The 27,189-nt window shown below is 41.5% G+C and overlaps 1 protein-coding gene and 1 long non-coding RNA gene across 2 annotated transcripts in view; both read right to left on the bottom strand.

The window, feature by feature from the left end:
• The window catches only part of LOC120720571, a 914,567-nt gene that overhangs the window by 362,138 nt on the left and 525,240 nt on the right, over positions 1-27,189 (bottom strand). The window lies entirely within an intron of this gene.
• LOC120722438 overlaps positions 17,577-27,189 on the bottom strand; it is a 28,970-nt gene continuing 19,357 nt past the window's right edge. The window contains exon 4 of the long non-coding RNA XR_005693460.1: positions 17,577-17,716. This is a non-coding gene — a long non-coding RNA (uncharacterized LOC120722438). The remainder of the gene's footprint in view (positions 17,717-27,189) is intronic.

The following is a 27,189-nucleotide window of genomic DNA, read 5'->3' on the forward strand; positions in this document are numbered from 1 at the left end:
CAAACCTAATTATCAAATAAAAACTGCTAAAATGTATTTATGAACATATATAACAAATTAAAATGCACTGCATCGTGGCCATATAGTGACAATTACCTCATAGTTACATATATCTAACAGTAAGTTGAAACAGTGAACATGCATTCCAAAAAGTACAAACCAACAAAAGATATAACCAATACACATGACACAAAAGTAAAAGAGGGAGCTCACATACCTATTTAAAATAAAAATAAAACAGTACAGCGACTTCACTTTACTGGACTTCTGCATGAACCCCTTCAAGGGAGAGAAGGATAGCGGCCCACATGAGAAGCCACCTGCACCTATGCGCTAGTCTGAGATTGGCTAACTAGCATGTTACAATAAAGTGCTGTACTCGAGCCGAGTACAGTGAGTGAGTTAGTTTCTCTGTCGAACTAACTCACACTAAAACATCGAACAGAACTGTGAGACAAAATGCACAAAGGGAACGAGCAGCGTTTGAATTGCTTTAGTTACTTTAACTGTGTTTATTCGCTCTGTAACTGAGAACACTAGCGTACGCTCGCCTCTCCTCAGCGGGGCCTCTAGGCGACTGAGGAAAATAGCGCCACGCAGCTACAGGAAGCGACTTCGTGGGAAGTCAAAGGTCACACAAACAAAATAAAAGCTCCCAAAATATAAATACAGAAAATAAACATATATAAATAAACACATATACATAACCAATACTGACAAAGCAAAATAACACTGCAGGATGGATCTTTGGTGAAATATAAATTATTTTGTAATACACCCGTTACACTAGCAATCCAAGATCAGTTTTAGAATGATAGATTTAGGAGTTTTGGAGTTTCTTATTTGATTCTTTGTGTTTTAATTGATTGTCCGTTTCCTTATTAGAATAAACATTAATGTCTTCTGTGTTTAGTCAGTTAGTTTCTGTTTCATTTTGTTATTCAAGTGTTTCTTGGTGTTGGTTTAACTTTCTCAGGTATTGTCTGGATTAGTTTCAGCTGGGCCTTGCTACCTATGTTTCCACTTTCTCTGATTATCTTCTGTGTCTACTTAAGCCTTTAGTTGCCTTTGGTTATTGTTGAGTCGTACTGTGTCAGCTGCCTGTACCCTGTGTGCTCCCAGCCTGCATTTCAGATCCTAATGATGTCATCCTCGTGGACTTTTTGTATGTTTGGACTTTTGCGTTTGCCTCAGTTAAAGCCTCTTGTTTTTATTTAAATTAACTCTTTCTTTGTGCTCTATATTTGGGTCCTTTTTCTTGTAATTGCACAACATACCAATCTAAATAAACAAAGTATTAGTTGTCAAAGAAAAATACAAATTGATGACCAAAGAGTCTTTATAAGCAAGGAAGAAACTACAAACAAACTGAGACCACCTGTATGGGTTTCAAAATTTTTAAAAAGTAAATACATTTTTGTGTGTGGGAGGGGGGGCTCCAAGTTGGAGAGAGTCAAAATGATGAGTGGCCAGCTAAAGCAGTCTCGGGGACATGGTGTCAGAGCAACCAGGGAGTCTCTCCTCCATCTGTTTAGATTAGTCTCATTAAGTCGAACAAGCGGCCCAGTGCTCCTCTACTCAGCTCTCTCTCTATCTCTCATAGCTTGCTGCCGTCCCGGGGCAATGATTACATGAAGCTAACCTTGTAGAAAATGACATTAGAGAATGCAAAACTATGGTAATGGTGCAGCCACATGGTCCACTGACTGTCAGTAAACCCTGGCCTATGTGAAAGCAAACGCTGACGTGTGGATTTCAGGGTGACTTGATAGTGCTTTGCTTTTTTTTGCATCTTTTATTTCCCCAGAGGGGACGTATGTGATGTCACATACTACTTAATAACTTATAAAACTTAATTGTTTTGCCAATTAAGTGTTTTAATAATTGCTGGCAGGAATGTGTTCAATTTTCTAATTTTTGTCATTATATTTTTATATAATTCCATCCATCCATCTTCATCCGCTTTATCCGAGACCGGGTCGCGGGGGCAGCAGCCTAAGCAAAGAGGCCCAGACCTCCCTCTCCCCAGCCACCTCCTCCAGCTTATCCGGGGGAACACCAAGGCGTTCCCAGGCCAGCCGAGAGATATAATCTCTCCAGCGTGTCCTGGGTCTGCCCCGGGGCCTCCTCCCGGTGGGACATGCCTGGAACACCTCACCCAGGAGGTGCCCAGGAGGCATCCTTGTCAGATGCCCGAACCACCTCAGCTGGCTCCTTTCGATGTGGAGCAGCAGCGGCTCTACTCTGAGCCCCTCCCGGATGGCCGAACTTCTCACCCTATCTCTAAGGGAGAGGCCAGCCACCCTTCGGAGGAAGCTCATTTCTGCCGCTTGTATCCGCGATCTCGTTCTTTCGGTCACTACCCACAGCTCTTATATAATTATATTTTTCATTTATATTTTTTAATTTAATTTAATTTATATTCTAAATGATTTTTTAATTGCAATTCACAACAACAGCGACCTCAAGATGTGTTATATTGTACAGTAATAACCCTCCAACTCCAACAATGACATGACCTCATATGAATGGGGTGGCTGTAGCTCAGGTGGCAGAGCAGGTCAGCCACTAATCAGAAGGTCGGTGGTTCGATCCCAGGCTGCCTCCTGGCTGCATGCCAAATATCCTTGGGCAAGATACTAACCCCATGTTTGCCTACTGGTGGTGGTCAGAGAGCCCGGTGGCGCCAGTGTCCGACAGCCTCGCCTCTGTCAGTGCGCCCCAGGGCAGCTGTGGCTGCAATGTAGCTGCCATCACCAGTGTGTGAATGTGTGTGTGAATGACTGAATGTAGTGTGAAGCGCTTTGGGGTCCTTAGGGACTAGAAAAGCGCTATACAAATGCAGGCCATTTAAACATTTAAAATAATGTGAAGGAAAAACGCTCTTTAAACAGGAAGAAACCTCAAGACCTCAGAACCAGGATCAGCAAGGGGCCACCATCAGTGGAGGGTCAGGGGAAGGAGAAGAGAGCAGAGAGAGGACAAAAGACACGCTATGAGATAAAAGAACTAATGAATAAATGCAGTAGCTTTGTATTTATCATATTTATATTGTTTCACATGGAGCACTTCACAAAGAAGGAAGGCAGTACATCTGTACTAACAGATGTTTAGTTTAAATACAAAATCAGACATCACATCAGGTTGTCTGTCTATGATGAAAAGAGGTTTTGAAGAGGTCAGCTGCTGCCAGTAATGTAGATGATGAGACTCCTGCAGGAACCCATGGTGAATTCAGATCAGCTGTAGTACAGGTAGAAGAACAAATGCAGGACTGTTTTTTGTTCTTTCAAATGCCCTCTCAAGGATCTTCCAGCAGGGGGGAGCTTGCTGTCACAGAGGGGGGAACCCCCTCTCTAAGCATGATGTCTCTGCCCTGCTGCACATTTTGGAAAGGCTTTGTGTTTGGAGATGATTGAAACTGAGTGTAAAGTGTTGTAGGAATGACAATGAGAAAAGTTCCCTTTCTTCACAGCAGAGTACAGAGTTAGAGGATCTATTCTGAGCTCAAGTGTCTTTTTCATTCAGTGTCTTGCTGGGCGCTGAGAGTGAAGGGTCGACTGTTTCACAATGCATACCATATTTTTCACACTATAAGGCGCACTTAAAATCCTTTAATTTTCTCAAAAATCGTCAGTGCACCTTATGTATGAATTCTGGTTGTGCTCACTGACCTCGAACCGATTTTATGTGCTACACGGCGCTCAAAACCTGTCAAAAATGTTTTAGTACGACTTTGCTAAGCTACGAAGCCGCACCGCTTGATGGATTGTTGGGACATCACGGCTACCGAGTCAGGAGCCTCGCAGAGGAATCTGGGTCCTAAACTCCGCTCCTCTTCAGGTCCCAAAGTCAAGCGATCACTGCGGCATCACTGAGAGTTAAAAACTGTCTAAATTCTTTAATTTTTAATAAAATGATCAGCGTTGCTGCTTTACCAGGTGTAACAATTGAGTTTAACATCCAGGCATCCAAGAAAACAGGATTTTGTTACATTTAACGAAGGTAGAAGTTAGCAGGAAGTTAGCTCGCTAGTTTCCACCTAAACATGATATAGCATGTTCTGACTGAGAGATTTCTGAAAGAATTCAAACGTACAGCTCTGCTGTCACTTCCAACATAAATGAAGACAGAAAACTAAACAGACAGTGACGTTTGTAGGGTTACTGAAGTTGGGCTAGCTGCTATATAATGATGTGCTACGTGATTGCTAGCTACACAGCTATGTTAGCATAACATAAACACAGTGAAGCTGGAGGATGAACGCTAACTTTTTTCCACTCGATAAAAGTTAACGTGAGGGTTCCCAATGGTTAGAGACAAATGCAATCGCATGGCAGGATGCTGTAAACACACCAAACTTCAGTCAGGAGAACAACTGAGATAACCCATCCACAATGCGAAGTTAGTCATTAATATACTGCAACAACATGGGAATAGAGCAGCTGGAGACAGTGTTGCCAACTCCTCAGTAAGTAAAATCGCTATTGGCTGTCCTAAAAGTCGCTAGAAGTCGCCAAATGATGTCATTGCCTAATTTGCATAATTGGTCATGCTAATGTAATTGTAACCTACCTACGTAGCTGGAGAAAGAAATAACATCGTGGAAGAGACATAAAGTGAGTAAAAATGTCCTAAATGCATTTAGAGTTTGTTTAGAACTACAAATTAAATTTCTTTTAGCAATTTAAAAAAAAAAAATTATGTAACAATTCCAGCCCTGCTCCTTTATCCGGGCTTGGACCAGCAAAAGTGACCCGAAATAGGCACTCTGGTGGAGTTACTTTCTGTGTGTGTGTGTTTATTAGTAGTGAGCGCCTGTGAGCGCTTTAGCATGGGTGAGGTGCTCACGGCAGCACCCGCTGCTTGTTGAGAGTAAGAGCGATACGCGCTTTCACGTCAAAAAGTCGTCATAAATAAGTCTCCAATAACACCAGAAAAAGTCACCAGATTTGTCGCTAGTCGCTTTTTAGGAAAAAAGGCGCTAAGGGGCTCTGAAAATTCGCTTAATATAGCGACAAAGTCGCTAAGTTGGCAACACTGGCTGGAGAGAATTCAGCGTTAATGAATCAATGGTACGGAAGTGGAGGAAGCAAGAAGAATGAGTTGAGTAAAGTTTGACTTGTCTGACTGTTTTGTTTTGCTTAATGCAGCTCTTAATCCGGTGCACCTTATGGTCTGAAAAATACGGTACTTTTCTTTTTTTCTTTTTCTTTTTTTTACATCCATCTACTTTCTTAGTTTAATTCATGGTTCCAGTGGGTTGGGGTTAGAGGTGGGCGCTACCTCAGTTGTCACTGGGCAAAAAGTTGGGTACACCCTGGACAGGTCATTAGCTGATTTTAGGGATAAACAGGGAAAGGAACAACAGCCCTTACAGCCAATTTAGAATCACCAGTTAACTTAATCTCACTAACGGCATGTCTTTAGTCAGTGACAAAGCTGGAGAGTGTACAGTATAAACCGAAGACTGTCTTGCTTTGAGGCAACAGTGCTAACCACTGCACCACTATGCTGTGCTACCTGAAATACATGCATATGTTATGCTTTCCACATTACTGCAGATATCCACCACAAGAAAACGTCTGTCTTTGGATTTTTGAAAGTATTTTTCTTTTTCAGTCCTGAATGTAAAGGCTCTCCTGTGGATGTAACTCTTGTAAGCAGAGCTGTAGCTTACAGCTATAATAGATACAATAGATCATTTCTCCCCTTGACCCCACTAATCCAGAGTTTTCTTGCTACTCTGGAAACACTTTTACTGCACAGTTATATAGAGTGAATCCTCATGGTGCTCGAAGGCCAAAGACCTGAAGTGAATCAAGATCTATGGCAGGGAGGTAAGTACACAGTTTACTGTCAAATGTTAACTCTGTGTCCAGGTACTGTCCTTCTTCATTTGTTGTTTTGAGCCAGATAACGTGAATGGAAGACATTGTGTCAAACTTCAAAGTCAATAAAATCAAAGAGTCAATGACATGCTTAACACATGTTATTTTTCTTTATCTGAACTGTGTATGTATGTATTTATTTATTTCTACAATGAAGAGTTTGAGCTCAGCCCCGGTGACCTTTAACCCCACAAGATGTTTTTGCAAACAATCTTAGCAATCTGCAGCAGATGATTCCTTCTGTTACAGAGAAGCATGTGAATGTGCATTTGGTGTTTTCAGCAGGAGAACAACGCTGTGATGACATTAATTCACAGTACATGCAAATGTTATTGCCTTAATTAACAAGGCAGACTTTTTTTTCCTTAATGAGACTGACACCAGTACCTGTACTAGTAATACTCATACTACCTGATGCACCAGATGGTTTGGTACACAGAGCCATCTGGGGAGTTGTCCTTTGAAAGTGTTTAGAAAAAAGGGCAGCCTTTTAAAAATGGCAGGTGATTAAATTGGATGAACCATCTGCCTACAACAAGCTAACTTCAACCAATCAGGTAAATGAAATCTAAGCAGGAGAGTGAGGAAGAAGAAGAAGTAGCTTTGGAATCTTGCAGCTAACTCACTTTGGAGCTAGCTGTGTAGTTTGCTATTGCATATGCTGCCATCATGCTATTAACTCACCTAAACAATGCCTTTAGCAATGACTGCATTGGCTAGTAGATCTTTACAACATGCTAAGTAATCTAAAGTGTGTGTGGTCCAGCATAGCTTGGGGCCTGGCAAGATGCATTCTCCCTTTCTTCTTATTTTATGACTCTTGCTATTACTGTGGGGTACTTCATTTAAACTGAGCCGCTGTGTTTTTATTGTCTGCGCCCATAATGGAAACACCACCTGCATACTACACAACTACATCAACCTTTCTGTCCCCTGTTTCGAGCCTACTCTGTCATCTCTGCAGTAGAGCACTTTTCTAATCAAGGTTTAATTAGAGGGGGGAAGCTCTGTGTCTCCCCTCTTAATGATCGACAAAGCAGCTAAATTGTCAAGCCTGCAGAGCCTCTAATGGGAAAAGCCGAGGGGCCCCGGGTAGCAATGCAGCCAGTGAACCGACAGCATTGAACGAGGGATCGTGAATCTTGACTCTGAAACAATTACGAAAGCTGCTGAAAGGACACTCGCAAACCATTCATCCTCGTAAAAGCAACACAAGCCACCTAATTGTTATTTAATTTGGCTCTGTGGTAGGCTGCTTTGGTTGGTGCCCAAACCTCATTGAGATGTGAAGTAGAGCACTCAGAGATGATAGGTTATAGATCGAAGGAAAGGACTCCATGATCATTTTCTTTTCACTCGTGGAGCGAAATAATGCGACAGATGTGGATGGAGTGGGGCTGATACCCACTGAATGCCATTGCACTTTGGGTAATGCAAAGTAGCTTGACATTTAAGCAGTGTGTAATTGGAACTGTGGCCTTTTGGTGGCTCCTCTCCTCCCACTCCGTCAGGACAAAACCAACAGGGCATCTTTTGGTGAAAAATACTGAGCGCACTAAACGAACAACTGAGAGCCAACTTTGAGCAAATTGGTCACATCCACCGTCTCTTTTAATGAATGGATAAGCAGAGGAGCCGCTCAGCGGTGGAGAACAATTTACACTGACAGTTCTATTTTAAGTAAGGCATCCAATTTAAACATCTCTGTTATGGTGGCAGAGAATATGTTTAAAGAGTTAAAGAGTTATAGCCAGGGCAGACAAAGAGCGACACTTCATTCCAGATGGTTAACCTGCTAAAGCCTCCTGTCTGAGGACTTGACTTGGCTCTGTCCTTTTTAATATTTCACCCTCAAAGCTCGAAAAATGTAATTCCAATGGCATCATAAAAAGGCAATAAACGGACATTTAATGGCATATTCATATGTGATCCTCCTCGTAAAATTATGTCGATCAATTGGCCCTCTCCGAAATGAAAGGACAAGGAGCACGAGATGATTTACTGCCTTAATAACCACAGTGGCATAACGCTGTCTATAGACTGTCAGGGCTCGCATGTCATCTCTTAAAAGCTCCACCAAAGCCAAGTAAGCAAGTCAAGGCCGGTGATGATGAAAGCAGGAATTTTACACCATCATGGGAGATTTCAGTGATCATCTAACTTCTTTTGATGCTAACGAGAACTTCTGTTTGTTGTGCTTTGTGATGCTGATGACTTTTGGAGAATCTTGGAGTGTAAGTCAGTTAAAATTCAACAAGCATACCAGAATGCTGTCCAGGTAACCTGAAAACTAGTTTGTTGATTAGTATTATGGAGGTGCTTTCATTTTATGGCCAAATGACTTCTGATGATGTGGTGAAGACTTAATAAAACTTCAGCTCACTACCACCAAAGGACTGAAATACACAAACACCTTACAGTACAGTACAAAAGACTCAAAAACAACACAAACTTACACAAATCCACTACTAACTGACCTGGGAACAATCTATTTGCACACTCAGTCACATAGTTACTGAACTCACATCTAAATTATACTATATTTGCACATTTTGCATATCGCACATGTCTTCGTCATGTCTCCTCTACAATCGTCTACAATATCCTGACAATAACTTGAACCTGGTATTTGATAACTGCTGCACAATCCACTTTGCATTGTCTCTGTCTCTGTACAGTTAGTATTGTATAGTTAGTAATTAGTACCTTTTTATCCCTTAATTTAAGTGAAATTTAGCACATTACTTATTTGTAAATGCTATTTTTAGATCTCTTGGATCTTTTACACACTTATAAATGCACCATGGGGGGTTGGGGTGAAACAGCATTTTGGTATACTGTATACTGTTGCATTGACAATAAAGCTCTTGAATCTTGAAAAATTTACATTTTAAGGGGCAATGCCTGTCTCAGACGTGTAGATGTACTGACGTAGACAAGGGTTTGGAGACAAAAGCAGCAGGTGCATACTGCACAACACTACTGCCTGACTTATGACAGCTGTAAAATTGTGTTAAAAGTGTGCACAAATGTATTGTAAGCACTTTTGTCCTGTCATGCTTTTTTGGTGTCCTAAGTGAATTTCAGCTGTAGCTTGCATGGCTCTCTATCTGAAAGCTTCAGTTCCCTTGAATGCACAGGGACAGCTCTGCTCACTGATGCTGCATGAAACCGCTGTGTAAAATTCACAGTCATTTCCTCCAAGTGTCTGCGTCGAGGGTTGTTAAAGTCCATGACCCTGTAATTCCCCCTCTCGCTCATGGAGAGGCCCACCCAATTACACTTTTACAGACTGCTCCAGACTCCTGTTGCTTGCTTCAATTGTTCTCAATTTCCCCCATCTGTCAATATGAATTGAGATCTTGTGCACATGGCCCCATCGTGGCAGTCAAAATGATATATTATCTTCAACTAGTGTCATATCAAATTACCTGCAAGGAACAGTCCCAATAAAACACAGAGTGTGCCCAAAGGCTGCACGGCAGTGAGTCAGAAGGAAAGCTGGTAGCAGGACAATAGACTTTGGAGGACCCTAATGATCCCACAATAATCTTATTTGTATAGACTATAGTGATCACTGCTCTGCGTAGTCCTTAAATTGCTACACCTCTTCACTATCAAATCAAATTGCTGGTAGCTAATAAATTAAAACAACAGGGGGTGTTACCTCCCCCGGTACATAACCAAATCAATAGCGCCCCGGTTGGCTGACAGCTTAATCGCCTGTACTGACTGACACAACAAAATAAAAGCCCATTGTGCTGGGCCAGCACTTTCTCCCCCTGCTCTCCCACTCTGACCTTGCTAAAGCCAATAAACTCTATTTCTCTTCCCCAGTGGTATCTCATTCAGAGGAAACAGAGCAGATAACGCATGTAATAAGTGCGCACATCCTTTCTATTGATAGGGAGCCAAAGCACATATTAATACAGAATGGGTTGACTGAGTCAGAGCAATGATTTAGCCTGATACAGATATTGATAAGAGATTCAATCGAGCCCACTGTCAGTAAAAATCAGGCTCACTATTGGTCCATTGTCCTTAGATCCTGTGGCATGTTTCGGCCGATAGCAAGGCACAGTGACCTCAGCGCTTTGCTGTTCATCAACTAAAATCAACTGTTAACAGAGTGCAACCTGTAATGCTAAAATTTATTTAAAGGCTGCCATCTACACTGTGTGCACAATTATTAGGCAAGTGAGTATTTTGGCCATATCATAATTTTTATGCATATTGTCAAGCTGTATAAACTTGAGTGCTTATTGGATTTAAGCATATCAGGTGATGTGTATTTGCATAATGAGTGAGGGTGTGGCCTGAGGAGATCAACACTCTATATAAAGGTGTGCAGTTTCTCTTCCTTGGGCAGTATGGGCCAAAAAAGAGATTTAAAGGACTCTGAAAAGTAAAAAAAGGTCTTTCAGAGAGATGCAGCACTATTGAAACTGCTAAGCTATCGGGGTGTGACCACACAACCATCAAAGGTTTTGTTGCACGTGTTGAGAAAAAAAGACGCAAATTAACTGCCAAAGATTTGAGAAGAATCAAACATGGAGCTACCAGGAACATCTGAAAGACCTTTTTTTTACTTTTCAGAGTCCTTTAAATCTCTTTTTTGGCCCATTCTGCCCAAGGAAGAGAAACTGCACACCTTTATATAGAGTGTTGATCTCCTCAGGCCACACCCTCACTCATTATGCAAATTTCTCCAGTGCTGCCATATTCCTGAACTGCAACCTACCCGGAGTGTCCAGAAGTACGAGGTGTTCAGTCCTCAGGGACAGGGCCAAGGTAAGGAAGGCTGAAACCCGACCACCAGTTAACAAAACACACAAGTTGAAATGTCAAGACTGGGCCAAGAAATATCTGAAGACAGATTTTTTGGACTGATGAGATGAGAGTGACTCCTGATGGACCAGATACCCATATGGAAAAGATGTGTATATAAATCTTATAAAGTTTGTATCGCCTTGTGTGAAAAAAGCATACAAGAGTGAAAACAGATATAAGATCCCTTGAAAAATTATATAAATGAAACTTGTGTTTTGGATACTTCATAAAACAATATATGAAAGTGGCCACTTTCATGAGTAAATCATATCAGCCTTATGATTCACTATATGAAGTAGGCCACATCTGATGCAAGTCTTTTATAAGTTTTTTCTATTTCTTTTCCATACGGGGGGGCCTGTGGCTGGATCAGTAATGGACACAGGGCCCCACTTTGACTCAGACGCCAGCAACGTGGACGTGGGGTACTGGTATGGGTTGGTATTACTAAAGATGAGCTGGTTGGACCTTTTCAGGTCGAAGATGGCCTAAAAAAATCAACTCTGAAACCTACTGCCAGTTTTTACAAAGACACTTTCTTCAAGCAGTGGTTCAGGCAAAAGTCTGCATCTCTCAAGAAGATCATGATTTCTATGCAGGGCAATGCTCCATGGCATCCAGCAAAGTACTCTACTGCATGGCTAACCAGTAAAGGCCTTAAGGATGAAAAAATAACGACACGGCCTCCTTCCTGACCTCAACCCTGCTGAGAACCTTTGGGCCAGGCTTAAACGACAGATTCACAGTGTAGGGAAACTTGTCTGAACAGTGTCTGGGAGGCTGCTGCTGCACGAAAGTTGATCATCAACAGAAGAAACTGACGGACTCCATGAACGGTGACAGTTATTGAAAAGAAGGGTGGCTATGTTGCTCACTGATTTATTTATTTTTTGGCATGTCAGAAATGTTTATTTGTTTACTTTCTTAAACATTCAGGTTTATAAACATTTTGGATTAACTGAGAGCGCTGTGGTTATAATAATGAAAGTAATCCTCAAAAATACAACTTGCCTAATAACTGTGCTCACAGTGTAGAGTGACAGCGTCCAGCTTAGCCCTCGTCCTTGTTGGCCTGGCTGTGACTGAATAGCAACAATACATTTTTAAAAAGGACAAACCTGTTTTTGTTTTTGGCCACATTTGGAGAAGCGTTTGGTTTAAGCCAGCTTTTAACCCATTATGAATTATTCAACACTGAAATGCACTTGTACAAGTAGGCATTGCCTGAAATGAGGCGCTCCTAGCAGTTCCCATTTCACTGTGTTTGTTTATCCATCCCGTGAGGGACTTTGAAGTGTGATGGATTAACATGCCCTGTGAATGTAGCTGGCACTCCTGAGTCCACAGATAAAAGTGTAGTGTGATAAAAGATGTTTACTCTCTCACGTACGTGCCTGCCTGCCTCGTATTCTTTCGGCTCGTTCTGCACCAATTAATACTCTGCTAATTCTAAAAATACAACAACAGCTTTAATTAGGCTTGCCTGTAATCTCGGCACCGTGAAACAGATTGCCACAGGTAAAGAAACACTCCAATACAAATTACACTACATCCTGCCGGGGGGGGGGGGGGGGGCGAAGGTAGGAAATGAAATGGAGCGATGAAATTGAAAGATGATCCCGATGGAAATTAGTATGCTAAAAATATTTATGATCCCATCACAGCTGTTTGTTTGTTCGTCTTCTTTAGCTGTTTTTAATTACTGCCTATAATACTTCATTCACTGTATCACAGATCTGTATGTCTGTAAGTTATTATGTATGTGTAGCTAATAATTACATTATATGCTAACATTTAATAGAATTAACCATTTACATTTAAGGACCCAACATTTGGTCCTCTTAGACTTAAATCCAATGAAATGCTGAACAGGAATGTGAGCTAGTAAATAATGGTGCTCCAAATAACATTATCACGCTACGAAATTGTCTAGTAATCAAAGATGAGGCATCACAGAGACCTCGAAACTGAGGAAAATAAAGGAACTCGGCTCTGATTCACATCTATTAAACGCTGTTTCACTATAATACAAGTTTGTTCACAAAGTACATACAAAAGTATCTTTTTATTTTGAATGTGAACTGAAAAATACCTGTTAAAGAAAACGTGAATTCTTTTCATAAAAGAAAAATAAAAAATGTGCAGGTGTTGCGTTTTGAGGAGAAATTTATTTTGAGCGAAGAAAAGCTGAATTTGAGTAAACAAAATTCATTGCTGCGTGCAAAACTGTATTTCAGAGTTTGAAATTATCCACACACACAACAGCAGCCCCTCTCGCTCGGTTTTTGCATTTGCGCTCGCTCGCAGTGTGTTGCTCGCGCTCTCAACATTTCTGCCCGTGCGCGCTCAACTCTTTCTCTACACTGTTATATTTGTGCCACAAAACCAGCCAATCACAGACTTGGATGACATTTTCATTCAGGTAAGATCTAAATAAGTTCATATCACTCTTTATAGCCTATTAGTTTTATTTTCAATGCGCTCTGAAGTCACAGCAAATTCGAACAAACACCCTAATGACTGATTTTGTAGATATATGTTCTATTTATAGAGTTGCTAATTGTTTTTCATTAATGCAGACAAACCAGCCAATGAAATTAATGAAATAAAAGAGTTTCAAAATAAATAACAGTAAATTACAGAATGCTAGTAGTGCGTGATATTATTTAAATGCTGTCATGATTTTATGTGAACATTTTGTCATTTGTGAACTATACATGACATTGATTCTACATTGTTACTGATGTGATGTTCTAGAAAGTGGTTTTAATTTGTTTCTTTATTCAACGTTTGAACAGTGGTACTCAGTCAGTACATATTCAGTAAATGCAAATTATTTACATGGCAGTGCACTACAGGCATAAATGTAGACCCCCTAAATAAAACATTATTCAGAACAGAACTATGCTTGGAGAAATATTGTCCCATCAGTTGATCCAACTACTCCACAGTAGCAGGTGGAACTTTTCTTTTTTGAGGACGGCTTCTTTTACCTGTCACTACAGATGGTCTGTTTATGTTTTGATCGAGAGCCTTTTTTTGGGCAGCTGAAGAGGAGAAGTCTATCTTATAGCCAACCACTGACTGTATCTTGGTCACATTACCCAGCAAAACCCAGTATGCAGGTTCATCTGTAACAGTCCTTGTGCCACGGATCAACACTGTTGCTTCTACATTAAACAGAAGAGCAGTGACATGGCTGCAGGTCTCCGCGACTCCGGCCTCACAGCTGCAGCGGGCGGCTCAACCTTCCCTGTGATGCTCACAGTGACCCATGGCTGCAATGCTGGTTCATTCAGTCTTTGAGAGTGCAGGACCTGAAACACACACAAAGTTCATTTAAAGACAAGAACTATGAGCCAAGGCCGACATAAATGTGTTTAATCTACTTTATCATAAATGTAACAAAGTGTTTAGAAAGTTAGCACATACATGTCATTTTTTATCTTTTTATGTATCCATCTATAGAACGCTGCACGTTGTATTCTAAATCTGCCTGTTTTGTTTTGTTTTTTTAAATCTGCCAGCAAAAAATGAACCTAAAGAATGTAATGCAAGGATGTCATCACTTCAAGAGGGAGAAAACATAAAGTTCGACTTTAAGTCACAATTATGAATCACTTAATATGATAAGGAGATTCTGCAGGTCATTAATCAATGTATAAAACTAAAATAGAATATATTTTACTTACACAGCACACAAACACAGAGCAAGATGTATAATTAGGATTATTTATAATAAATATGAATTAATTAGTGCAATTTCTTTAACCATAGAGAATAACTAAATCCTTCAGGACAATGTCACATCAATGCACTGAACTCACTGTTATCCACCTAACAGCCTCCACATGTTCTCACTGTAATTTCCCCTCATGAATGAATTTATGCTGCACTGATCTGAATGTTCGGATGGAAATCAAACACATTTCACTCGCAGTACTCGAGCTGACTTACCTTTGTTTGAATGACGACTTGTACGCGCTGACTCCACAGACAAGGTACGAAAATATATCAGGCTACGTCAGTAGCAGTTGGTCTTCAGGGTTTCTACTCCACGGCCGTATTTCATACGGGTCCACATTTCCAATGCACGCTATTTTCTGCAGGTACCGCCGCTTCGCCTCTGGACGCAATCGGTCTCTATACAGTCCATTCTCGTTTGAGCTGCTTTTAAGCATCTTTCTTGTAGTCGTCGTTCCAACGCAATGGCCCTTTCTCAATTCTCAAGTACGCATATTGAGAAAGGCCCAGTGTGTTTGTTTTGATTTGTAGACCCCGAAAATGGCGCCGCGCTCCCACAATGCATTGCGGCGTGACGTCAACTCCAAAGCAAAAGAGATTGAAAATGTGACGTTATTTCCGGGGTAAAACCGCAAAGGATTGTAGGTACGAGTGGCAAGCGGTACTAGCGCACGCAGGCTTTCACATGAAAACAGTCACACAGCGATAAAAAGAAACACAAAAAATGGCAAGAAGCTGTTGTATTATTAACTGCAATAGCCGGTCGCATGACAGCCATGGGAAGCCGACGGGTAAAGAGATCGGTTTTTAGCGGATTCCGTCGCGGAAGAGAAATTGTTCAAGCCGTGTTTCCGAAGTAACAAAGAGCCGACGGATGGCCTGGATTGCAGCCATTTGAAGACCAAATATAACATCCCAGAACACTCCAGCTCACAGGTTAGTCTGCTCCAAGCATTCCCACAAAGGTCAGTCTGCTGTTGTAGTTATTACGTATTTTATCATAACATAATTGTTGATGTAGGTTACAAGTAAGTCTTATATTGATTTTGTTATGTCTAGGACTCCTTTTGTTTCTCTGGCAGATTCTCAGCCTATGACTTTTTCCGTGCCTCAGCTGGCAAAAAGAACTGGAAACAGAGTGCCACCTGCCATAACTAAGTTGGCTAAAGAACTGGGACTTGGCGTTGCAGAGCTTATGGATCAAGCAAAGGTTAGTGTTTTTCGGCCAATTATATTTTCACCTGTTTGCTCATCCGTCCAGCCTTCTGTTCCCGCTGGGGGTTCTGGAGAACCGCACCAGCCTTTGTTCATCTCCGCTGGAGGGTCCAAGGGGCCCGTCCAGCAACCTGCTTCCGCTGGAGGGTCCGAGGGGCCCGTCCAGCAACCTGCTTCCGCTGGAGGGTCCGAGGGGCCCGTCCAGCCTTCTGCCTCCGCTGGAGGGTCCGAGGGGCCCGTCCAGCAACCTGCTTCCGCTGCAGCGCCACCACCTGCGGCTTCCACGCCGTCGCCTGCAGAGCCTTCCTCGCCGGGTCCTGCCTCACCGCCGTCCGGAGCACATCCTGCGCCTCAACATTGCCTGCCTCCTTCCAGGCGTCTGATTGGACATCCTCGCCCTGTCCGGCCAACCCGTTCTCACTCCCAAAGCGTAACATTTTACGCTAGGTGACAAATCGTCACCATATTACGTTTTCGGCTACCCACCACGTTCCTAAATGACGACCTCGGAAAACGAGGAAATATGAGAACCGTCTGGACTGAACCTACACATGTTCGCTCTTTTTCTTCAAATCGCTTAGAAACACGCTATTTAACATCATTAAAGTCCTGGTTAAGGCCAGGAATAAGGTTATGGTCAGGGCTAGGGATAAGGTTAGGTTTAGGGCTGGAATACAGGGCTGGAACGTCTACTACCGCGGGAGCGTCATTGCACTGGATTCCAGCCATAACCCGCCGCGTACCATAAGAACGCCGAAGGTCTCCTTTCGCGTTCCTCAGGAACGCCGCGGGACGTGACAAAACGTCGACATGTTACGCCTCGGGAGTGAGAACGCTCTGGTCCGGCCAACTTCCAGGTCGTTGGCTGGACATCATTGCTGTTGTGGCCGGCCTCCGGACCTGCTTCGTCGCCGCCGCTGCCTTCCGCGCGGCCTGCCTCTGGACCTGCTCCGCCACGGTCACTGGCTTCACGGTCGGCCTCCGGACCTGTTTTTTGGACTTTTGTGTTGTCGACCTCCGGGCCGGCCCCCTGAACTGCCTGGTTCTGGACTCTTGGGCCGCCATCCTTCAGGCCGGCCTCCTGAACCTTTTCAAGACTGTTACCTGGGCCTCTGCGCTTTTCATGGGCTTTTTGTCTGTTTTCTTTTGGCCTCTGTGCTGTTGTTGTGGGCTTTTGTTCCCTGTATTTTGGTTTCTGGCTCCGTGTGTTTGGTTTGTTTCGAGCCCTCCTTCCTGTTTCCCCCACCGCCCACCCTGGTTGGGTTGTTTTGGTGTGTCGGTTTGGGCTGTCTGGGAGCCAGCCCTTTAGGGAGGAATACTGTTAGGATGCCTGGGTCGTTGACCCAGGGTTTTTGAGTTTATTATATTATTTATAATTTCTAGTCTTTGGGTTTTTGTTAGAGTCATGTCTTATGGTTTGTCTCTGTGTAATCCTTAGTTGCTCTGTCTCTCCTGTCCGCTGTATCCCCGTGTCCAGTCAGTGTTTGTGTCTGCCCTGGTCCCACGTCTCTGTTCCCTCTGTTGTAGTGCCTGCATGTGAGTCTGTGTTTTTGTTCAGTCTGTGTTTCCTGTTTTGCTTTGAAGGTCTCTGTCTTATCTCAGTGTGTTCAGTTTACGCGTCAGTTCTGATTTGCCCCAGCTGTGTTTCCCTCCTGTTGTCCATTCCCTGATTGCTCCCTCTATGTATTTAAGCCCTGTGTTTCAGTTTGTCATTGTTGTGATCTACCCTTATCTTGCTGTGTGGTCTGTCTGCGTAGGTGTATTTTGTATTCTTAGTTTTGTTACCCTTTTGAGTTCAGCATTAAAGCTGTTTTGAGTTACTTTCTGTCTCCGGAGTCTGCACTTTGGGTCCTTCTCCTGCCTGCACGCAGCCGTCACATAACAGATTTGAATTGAATTCGTTGCTATGCTGCTTTGTTCACTGTGGCTTTGCAGGCTAATGTTTGCTGTGTTTTGTAGGAAAACCAGCCTACAAAATGCTGGAATGTGATCCAGACTGGGCCCCTCTATCAACCTGGGTCATACCGAGTTTAAAGCTGCTACCACAGCCAGATCTGATCGGTGAAGAGGGAGAGCGAGATCAAAACAGCCACGAAAAGTCCACATGTGCCCAACTGTTGTATTGAAGCAGTCAAGTGATGAATAACTGTTTTCCAGTATGTTGTTTTGCTGTGTGTGTTGTTGTTGTTTTTTTTGCATTGTTGATTTGTTTTTCACCAAAGCAGCTCTTTGCCTCTTTCTTGTAAGATTCTATAATAGAATGAAACAATAATGCCATAATAAATATAAATAAAGACAATAAATTGAATGACTTACGAAACACTTATTTTATTTCTATTAGATCTGAAAATGTTGTGTAACACTACAACCTGAGAAGACAAATAGATGCGTTTGCCTGTACAGGAGATAAAGGAAAAAATGTAACAACAGCTGTGAAATGGAATAGTCCAAATCACGGTGCTGGAAATGCTGGCGCTTGATGCAGTGTTTTGATTTTGCTGCCACTCGTACCCACAATGCAATGCGCGAAAGTCACGTGGTCTGTCAATCTCTTTTATGTTTAACCCGAGTGACCACCCGGTCAGATGGTGGGTAACAGGCATCTCACAAAACATTAGAGCATTTATGCAAATATGTGATGTCTTGATAAATCAGCAGATATTTGAAGTTTACACAGCAACAGTCTCGCATGAAAATATCTGAGAAGTTTATTTCGTGACCCAGAAAGAGAAATATTTCAAACTCCTGCTGCTGTTGTGTGTGTGGATAATAACAAACACTGACATACAGTTTTTGCACGCAGCAATGAATTTTGTTCACTCAAATTTGGCTTTTCTTCGCTCAAAATAAATTTCTCCTCAAAATGCAACGCCTGCACCTGCACATTTTTTTTTACATGCACTCAGAATAGTGGCACAAAAATAGCGCCATACATGCTGAAGAACATCTGGCCTGAAACATCAGTGTGTCATCCAAACAGTGACCAACATCACATGTCGCTCTCAAAAACTAGCTTAGCATTTTTGACACTATGACACTGTCATATATATGGATGAGCTTTTTGGAAGCAACAGGAAAAGACGCTAACAAAATATTGTAAATGAAACACACCAGTGGAGTCGGTGACGGCTCGTGACGCCACCATGACTGTAATAAAAGCTTCCTAAGAAATGTGAAATGAACAAGAGAGCGACACAGTGAATAACTCATAACTCATGTAAACTGTAAGCATGGTTATAAGAATGTATATGATATAATAATATGAAAAATAAAAGAGTGAAAGACACAAACACATAAACTTTAGTATTTCCTTAAAGCAGGTTTGTATACGAGGCAGTTTCAGCACCAGTCACAAAGCTTTCTCCAGCCCATGGCGGATTTTTATTTGACCTTTTTGTCACCAGTAAAAGACCAGACGGATGAGGCTGACAAGAAAGGCTAAATGAAAAGGAGATCAAATGACATATATAACATTTAAAATCCATTATTTTGATTCAGCTCATGAATCCAGTTTCTCTGTTTAAAATGACTCTAAATACATACATTAGCATTTACAAACAAACGCTCTTTAACTCATTTATTTATTGTAAAATTGCTTTTAATCAATAAAATATTTTACTGGCATTTTGGCAATAAGACATTGTTTCGTGTCTAAGGAGACGTCAGGCTCGACTTAGAGGCTGACGTCTCCTTACTTTGGAAAGAACAGAAAATGAATTTATTTGCAATGGTCAGCTCAAAATGGCGGGCATTAGGTCACTACTGTCTTTTACTCTTTCCTCCTCTTCCTCAGACAGATGATTCTGCAGCTAACGAGACGCAGCTGAAGTGAAATATTAATCAACTTGATTGCAAAACAGGGAGAGAGGGAGAAACCACAGCGGTGTCTCCTCTGAGCTCTTCACTCCTCTCAACTCGACACCAGTTAGCAGTTAAGTGGAAGATTTGCAAGCATGTAAAACAAAGCTGTTGATGTACCAAGTGTGAAACATCTTCAGACTCCTCCGTGCTACATTATCTGTCTGCTGCTGTCATGTAAGAAAGTAAACAGAACAACACAGCGGCGAAGTGAAGATCAGCTGATGGATCGCCGTGTTTTCACACGTATCCTGCACAGATATCTGATTCTTAGCTTGGTGCGTCCCCAGCTCCACTGCACATTGTTTATAATAATATACAAAACAATGACACTAAATATTCAAAAATATATACATGTATATGTTGTCAATTTAATTCACAAATCCTGCAGAAAAGCTTTCGTTAGTCCTGCAGAGTTGGACGTGTGTTCAGTGACGTGGAGCATGTTGGCAGAGGTGACTCGAGTGAAGAACTGTGGTCGGAGAGTTTTCTGCCATTTTTATTAAAGTGCGAGGCATGAAATTCCCTCCTGACTTTGGCTTCTCGCCTTTCAGAGTCAACTTAATTGACTCCTGTTTCATAACAATTCATCACTCGGATATACAGAATGCACGGCTTGTCTGGCAGATTCTCCCAAGTATTTCTGACCAAAGATCTTCCCATAACTGCACACTGAATATTCATCAGATAGAGTTTGCCTTCATCTCTCAGGAATATTTTATGAATATAATATAGTCTCTCACCCTCTCCTTCCAGCCGGGCTGCTCAGTCTTGCATCGGCTGAAAACACAAGAAGGTTTTTCATGTGCATGGCGCAGTGCCCCCTGCTCTCCACATCTCAACTCAGCAAGGTCACCAGAAAGTCTGCAGCATGGGCTATTTTGATCTCTCAGTCCTCTAACAAAAAACAACAAAAATGTCTTTCCCTATTAGAAAAGCAGAGCTCTGGCAATCACGCAGTGATTAATATTCATGAGCGAGGAGGGAAAGAGCCTCGACTGCCTACCAGCTATTTTACCTGATCCTACATGGGTTTTATGTAAATGCCTCTGCAGCTCTGTATACATTATTGAGCTCAGCTGGGAGAGTTAGAGGACATGTGCTTAACCCGCAGATGCTGTTAAGTATTAATGGGGATGGTGCTTAAGGTCTTTGCTGTCACATTAGTTTTGGCTGCATGTAGCAAGCGCTTTACATCTTTTAGTCTCCAGGTCAATAATCTTTAAGTGATATTTCACTCAAGGAGAAGCTTTTCTGCGACACGTATTTGTTCCTCAGCTGCCCTTCTTTGACTCACTGCTTCTGTCTCTGAGCATGCACTCAACGAACAGCGCTGATGTCTGACTCATCCAAGTATTATTAGTTATTGTTAGACTTGATATTGAACACTGTTACAGGTGACGCTTTCAGAGCTGCGCTGGTTTGAAACATTGTGCAAAAAGAAAGAGCTTCATCTAGCGGGATTGCCCACGAGTGCTCACGGCTACTATTTTAACCTCAGCAACACACTTGTAAGGTTTTTTTCACTCTTCTCGCCATGATGACGCACTCACACACCGACAAGGTCGAGAACAACAGCCAAGCTCTCCCAGATGGCAAATATTGTTTTGACTCGAGGTTATTTGAGGTTTGCAGCAAATTGGCACAGGGCTATTCAGATGTTAACACATTATTTGAACAGTTATCTTAATTGCACAAAGTGTCTCTCAGTTGCTCCTAATAAGACATTCATATCTCAAATGGTTGGTAATGACCTTGAGCCATCCTGTTAAAACCCTGAAACTTCTGCTGTCCTTTTATACTGAATATTTATGATATCCGACGTATGTTTGTCACATGTGTCGAGTTTTGGCTACTTAGTATGTTTTCTTATTTGAGTTTGCAGCTTTTTAAACTTTGAAAGCACAAATTCTCTGAGCCATTCATAAACATTTCACAGATTGCAGAGCGTGCTGTGATATGATCCGAGCCTGAAGCAACGATTCTGTAATTTCAGCCTCGTCCGCCGCACACTTACAAGAAGCTCATTAAGATTAGCATTGTTGCCCTGGCAGCCCAGCATCATTGCAACATCTTGACACACACAGATATACACACAGTGAAATAGAGGAGTCAAGATGATTTTTTCCCCCAAAATATTTAATAGTTTGTAGCTGCAGCGAAATATTAGCAAAGCCTCTAGTCACACTAGAAAGTTCTTTTTGTAGTTAAAGAGTTAAAATCAAGTTAAGTAAGTTGGAGTTTGACTGAAAACTCCATGCACACTTGGACTTCCAAAAGGTTTCTAGTCGTCAACCAGCATACTGATTCACTGTGTTTTTGCTCTGTTGTTTTAAGAGGTCTGTATGGTTATTTATCAGTGGGGGTCCAAAAAGGTAGAAGCTGTCAAATATATTTAGAAGTTTAAGTTGATTTTATTTTAAAATCCATACCTTGGCTCTTTTCTGTACCCTATCAGCATGCCCTCAGATCTTCAGTGTGTATGATTTGTGCTTCTTAATTGTCGTCGGTCTCCAGAAGCTTGCAGATATTTGACCTTGTTGTCTATATTTGACATGTCTTTCCCCCTTCAGCTCCTGGAGAAAACCCCGAGGGGTTTCTGTCATATTTAAGTCCTGCTTACAGAACAAAATGACTGTGTGTGGATCAGACAGTAGTGACTGAGACTGACTGTTAAAATCTGTTATTAAGGGTACGGGGAGGTCGTCAAGCGTCCTCTTTGTGTGGCAAAGAGTTGGGATTTTGAATGGCCGCTGTATATGAACCATATTTGGTTGCTTTTGTTTGGTCCTCGTCCTCTCACTTCACCTTAATGTCCCCCTGAATCTTCTCATTAAAATGCAGTAAAGGCCAAATGAAGACGCCTTTTGTATGCTTTCTGTCAGAGAGAAATTCCATATGGCCCAGCTTTATATTAAAAGAAATACAAAAGAATAGCATTTGGCTAACAATCTCCACTGCAAAGCATTTTTAGGTCATTGTTTTGTCTGCTACATGCAGGAATGCTGCACTAACTTTCATTCTTTTTTCTCTTAGCGAGTGTTGATACTCTGGGTTTTATTTTATTTTATTTATTTATCTATTGCCGATTCATCCAAGAAAAAAATCAACTTTATTTGTTTAAATTCTATGATCTGATTTGAAGAATACATGAGGAAAGGCTTTAAAGCAATAGCATTTACTGAGAAGTGGGAAGAGCTGCACAACACAACTTATCCTCCTTCATTCCTCATGCAGGAATCGACAATCATCAAACCAGTAATTTTAATAAGAAATTACTCTTTTTTATGCATTTATTATATTTCCTCCCACAATGTTTTTAAGTGCTGGAAAAGAAGAGAGAGCAAATGGGAGAAAGACACGAGTGAGATGCAGAAAATGTTCCCGTCAAGGAGAAACATAGATTTACGCTCTCGTGGAATTTAACCGTTCTGCTCTCAGGTTTCTCTGCCGCTGTGATTTTTACTGTGGCACACTGACTTCCTCTAATGGTTCTTTATCCTGTTCTTTGTTATTCATCTGCACAATATCTGTTTCCTGTGATTTGTTACATGCTAATACATACTCGTGGCTCAGAGCTGTTTGACCTGTTTGTGTTGTTGGCTGTGACATGAAAATGATTCTTTGTGGGAGGGAAAGAATTGCTAGGTGGTTGCTAGGTAACATGATGACTTTATAATATATATCATATAGTTCAGCTTTTGTTCATATGAGTGAGACGTTATTGCTGTGACACTGAAACTATGCTGTTGCATAAAAGCAAAGATCAGGTCATTTTAGCCCATTGCTGGGTGGCTGCCAGGCATCCTGATGGCATCATAATATCTCATACATACAAGTGAAGTTTTGTGGATATAAATGAGATCTTACCGTGGTGAAAAAAATGATGCAGTTCTTTTAATGGTGTTGTAAATGCATAACAGCTAAAAACAAGTCATTGCAGTGTAGAGATGGCACGATACCACTTTTTTATGACCGATACCATAAATTTGGATATCTGCTGATACCGATATGAATCCGATATAGTGTGTTTTTTAATCAATAAAATTGTTTTTTTTAAATATCTTGCTGCATTTTGTATAAGTTCATACTCAAGTTTAAATAAACAACAGCACTAAAGCTATTCTGTTATACCTGTATGTAAAAAATACACTGCACCCAAAATATTTCATAGTTCAGCAACACTGATCAATCTAATAAACTTAAACCTGCTCCATCCTCCCTATTCTGGTATTTTAAAGAGTACTTAGCAGAAATATTAAGCAACCTAACTAATAGGGTTGCAAACTCCCAGCAAAAAAAAAAAATAGGGAACCACCCCCCACCCTCCACCTCATGATGCTTAATCGATGTAATCAACTTTAATTTGATGCAGTGTGAAAAAAAAAAATGCACAGAAATCAATTATTTTTCTACAATAATTAAATAGATTCAACATCTTCCTTCTACAGAACTGCAGACTGCACAGATGGTTCCCAAAGGAAAAAGTAGTATAGCTTACTAGGGTATATTAGACTTAACAGTTACTATATACAGTAATGGACGTCTATACATTTTAAACCAGATTAAAACTTTGGGTGTAAGATTCAGATAATTATTTATTAAAAGCTTGACATTTTAAATGAGAATAAGAAAGAAAAGTATTTCTTTGTGCCCCTTTTCCCTGTTCATGCCCTATTGGCCCCCCTGGCTAAACTTTGCTAGATCCGCCCCTGCACAGTTACATCAGCTGCATAGAAAAAGATCCTGGTGTAGAAAGTAATATTAAATACAGTCTAACAACAGCTGATCAAGCTTAAACGTGCTGCTGCTGTTTATCTGCTGGTTTCCTCTTTCTGGTGCAAAGTGGGCCAAAAACAAACAAGGGAGACGGACTCGCGACAGAAAAGCCGATCAGCTGATCATTGATCAGTTTCACGATTGAAGTAGCAGCAGGAGAGAGAGAGGGAGAGGCAGTCGCTCCATATATCGGTTGTTAAGCTTAACGCTGGAATGCTTTACAAACATTCAGAGATGAACTTACACACTTGCTTTACTTCTCTCTGGGATCACTTCCTCTGAGATGAAATGCTGGTGAGGCTACAAATACACACAGCCGCTCTATCATGTGAGCACACTGCTCTGACGTGCTAAGGCCGTGTCGCAAGTTTTGTGAGGTGCTTTTCTGATATTTAATGGATCGGATTACATTTTTTATTTCTCTCCGATATCCGATCCAGGAATTTACGTCAGTATCGGACCGATACCGATCGGTCCATCTCTAGTTGCTAGGTTGTTGCCATGCAGCCTGATGGTGTCATGGTCTCTTTTGCATAACTGAAGTTTTGAAGATATAAATGTGAAATAAAAATGATAGTATCATACCACCAATGCCAGAGGACTCAAATGCAGACAACGTCAACTCTATGAGCCTAATCCTGGGTGGCTTTTACAATGCCTTAAAATAACACACACACACACAGCTATAGGCCTGTGAGAACAACTCTGCATCTGGTTACAGGAACACTTAACAGACCTGCACTCGATGATCTGAGAGGTCTGATTGGATTATAAACAGCAAGTCAGAAATGGACTTTGTGAACTAACGATGACATTTTTACAGATTTTACAGTAAAATTTAGAACATTCTGGAGCAGGATCTTGTGAGATGGTAAGTTTCATGCAGGTAAAGCTTTAAGGCACAAATCTAAAACATTTTTGCTTCTATTTTTCTTTTACGAAACGTTGAGATTTTCTTTTCAAACTTGTTTCTGTCTTTCTTTTAGTTTGGCCATCAGGGGAAGGAAACAGAAAATCCAGACAGAGAGGGCGGGGTAGACTCGGCAAAGTGGCTCTATTTACTTCCAGGAGGAGACTGGCTGTGGAGCAAGTGCTATAAATCTACCTGTTGAAGTTAAAGTGGCTCTGAATATTGTGGGTAGCAGATTCCATGATGATCCACCCACACTCCTGCCAAGGAGGATGAACGAAAGAAAGAGAAAGCGACGTCGAAAAACTGAAAGAATAAAAAAAAATCAGAGCAAAACTGGGCGTGGTTACCACCACAAGGGCGACGATGGCAGAGAAGCTAGTCCTTAAATCCACAGAGGTGACGAGCAGATGAGAAAGAGGTGTGACGGACAAATTCAGGAACCACAGGAATATCTCCACTCATGTTCGTGGCCGAGGCGTCCTTCTCCGAGAGAGAGAGAGGGACAAAGAAGGAGGGAGAGAGAGAGGGCCTGCCAGGACAGATGCATTGCTTTTATAGGTGCAAAACTGCTAAAAAAAACAAAAAAAAAACAGGCCATTTTATCCTGTTGCAGGGTGGTTGCCAGGCAACATAAGGGCATCATAATATCTAATATGGGTACGAAACAGACCTGTGTGCCAAGTTTGATTGCTCAACACCTGATTGTCTGGGAGGAGAAAGCAGCTAAAGAAACAAACCAGCAGGGATTTCGTGTGTTTGGATTATTAGTCTTTTTGTCAAGAGCAGTTTTTCAGACTCCCTTTTTTTATCCCTTCATCAACACAACAACAAATCTTTAAGAGCGAGAGAATAAGAAATCTGTGGAGTCCAACATCTTGCTGACACTCCAGCGGCAGCAGTCAGACAGCCACAGTTCAGCAGTCAGGCTGACATGTTTGGTCCATATCAGGAAGTGTCTAGCGAGGCCTTTTGACTGTGCATCACTGGTTCCAAAGTCACAGCTCATTCGTTTGGATTATGGAGATCTGCCAGGAACCAACTCATTTCCACTGATGTAATATGCCTGCAAATACAATACTGAGAGAAATGCCAACACTTATTATGAAGGCTCTCCACTCAAGATGCCTTTTTATCATTCATAGAAGAAGGTTATGTTTGTGTAAGACTGATCAAGACTTTAGAGCATAAAACAGCATCATTGCAGCAAATGTTTTTGCACTATGACTGTGAGAGTGGAGAGAAGGTAAATTTAAAAAGTACTTTTAAAGAGCAACGTTAACAGATGTCTCACTAAAGAACAAAGATTTTTCATTTTATAGTTGAGTGAATAGTTATGGAGCACACATTAAATCGATATGCAAAGACTGTGCTCACACTTAAGGGTCTTTGTTATGTGGGTTTGATGTTTAGCATTAAGGTACTTTCACCATTCAATCCAGTGCTTTATTAAACTGTTGAATATGGTAGTAGCTGTTATGATGGAAGAGGTTTCAGGCAGACTGTTTTATTATAACCCAAACTGCAGTGTTTCAACAAGTGATGAGTGGAAGTACAAACAAGATGCTCACAGCGGAGGCAGCTGGTGTAACCCGATGGGTACTGTTGCTCCACCTGTAATTTCATCGGGGTTTCTCCTGCTGTTGCTGTATAGACCCCAGGCTGTCTCCTCATATTAAATAAGCTTAGTGCAAAATAATACATATCAGATAGACCAGACACTATACCATGTTCATAAGTTAAGAGAATCGTCATTTGCTCAAGAGTTTGTTTTATTTTGGGGTAAAATCTAAAGCGGACATATTGTTAGGATGCCTGGGTCGTTGACCCAGGGTTTTTGAGTTTATTATATTATTTATAATTTCTAGTCTTTGGTTTCTTTGAGTTCTGTCTTATGGTTTATGTCTCTGTCTTCTCTAGTTGCTCTGTCTCCCCTGTCAGCTGTATCCCCTTGTCTAGTTC

The sequence above is a fragment of the Simochromis diagramma genome, unplaced genomic scaffold (assembly GCF_900408965.1).
Source record: "Simochromis diagramma unplaced genomic scaffold, fSimDia1.1 OVJJ01000123.1, whole genome shotgun sequence".
Lineage (NCBI taxonomy): Eukaryota > Metazoa > Chordata > Actinopteri > Cichliformes > Cichlidae > Simochromis > Simochromis diagramma.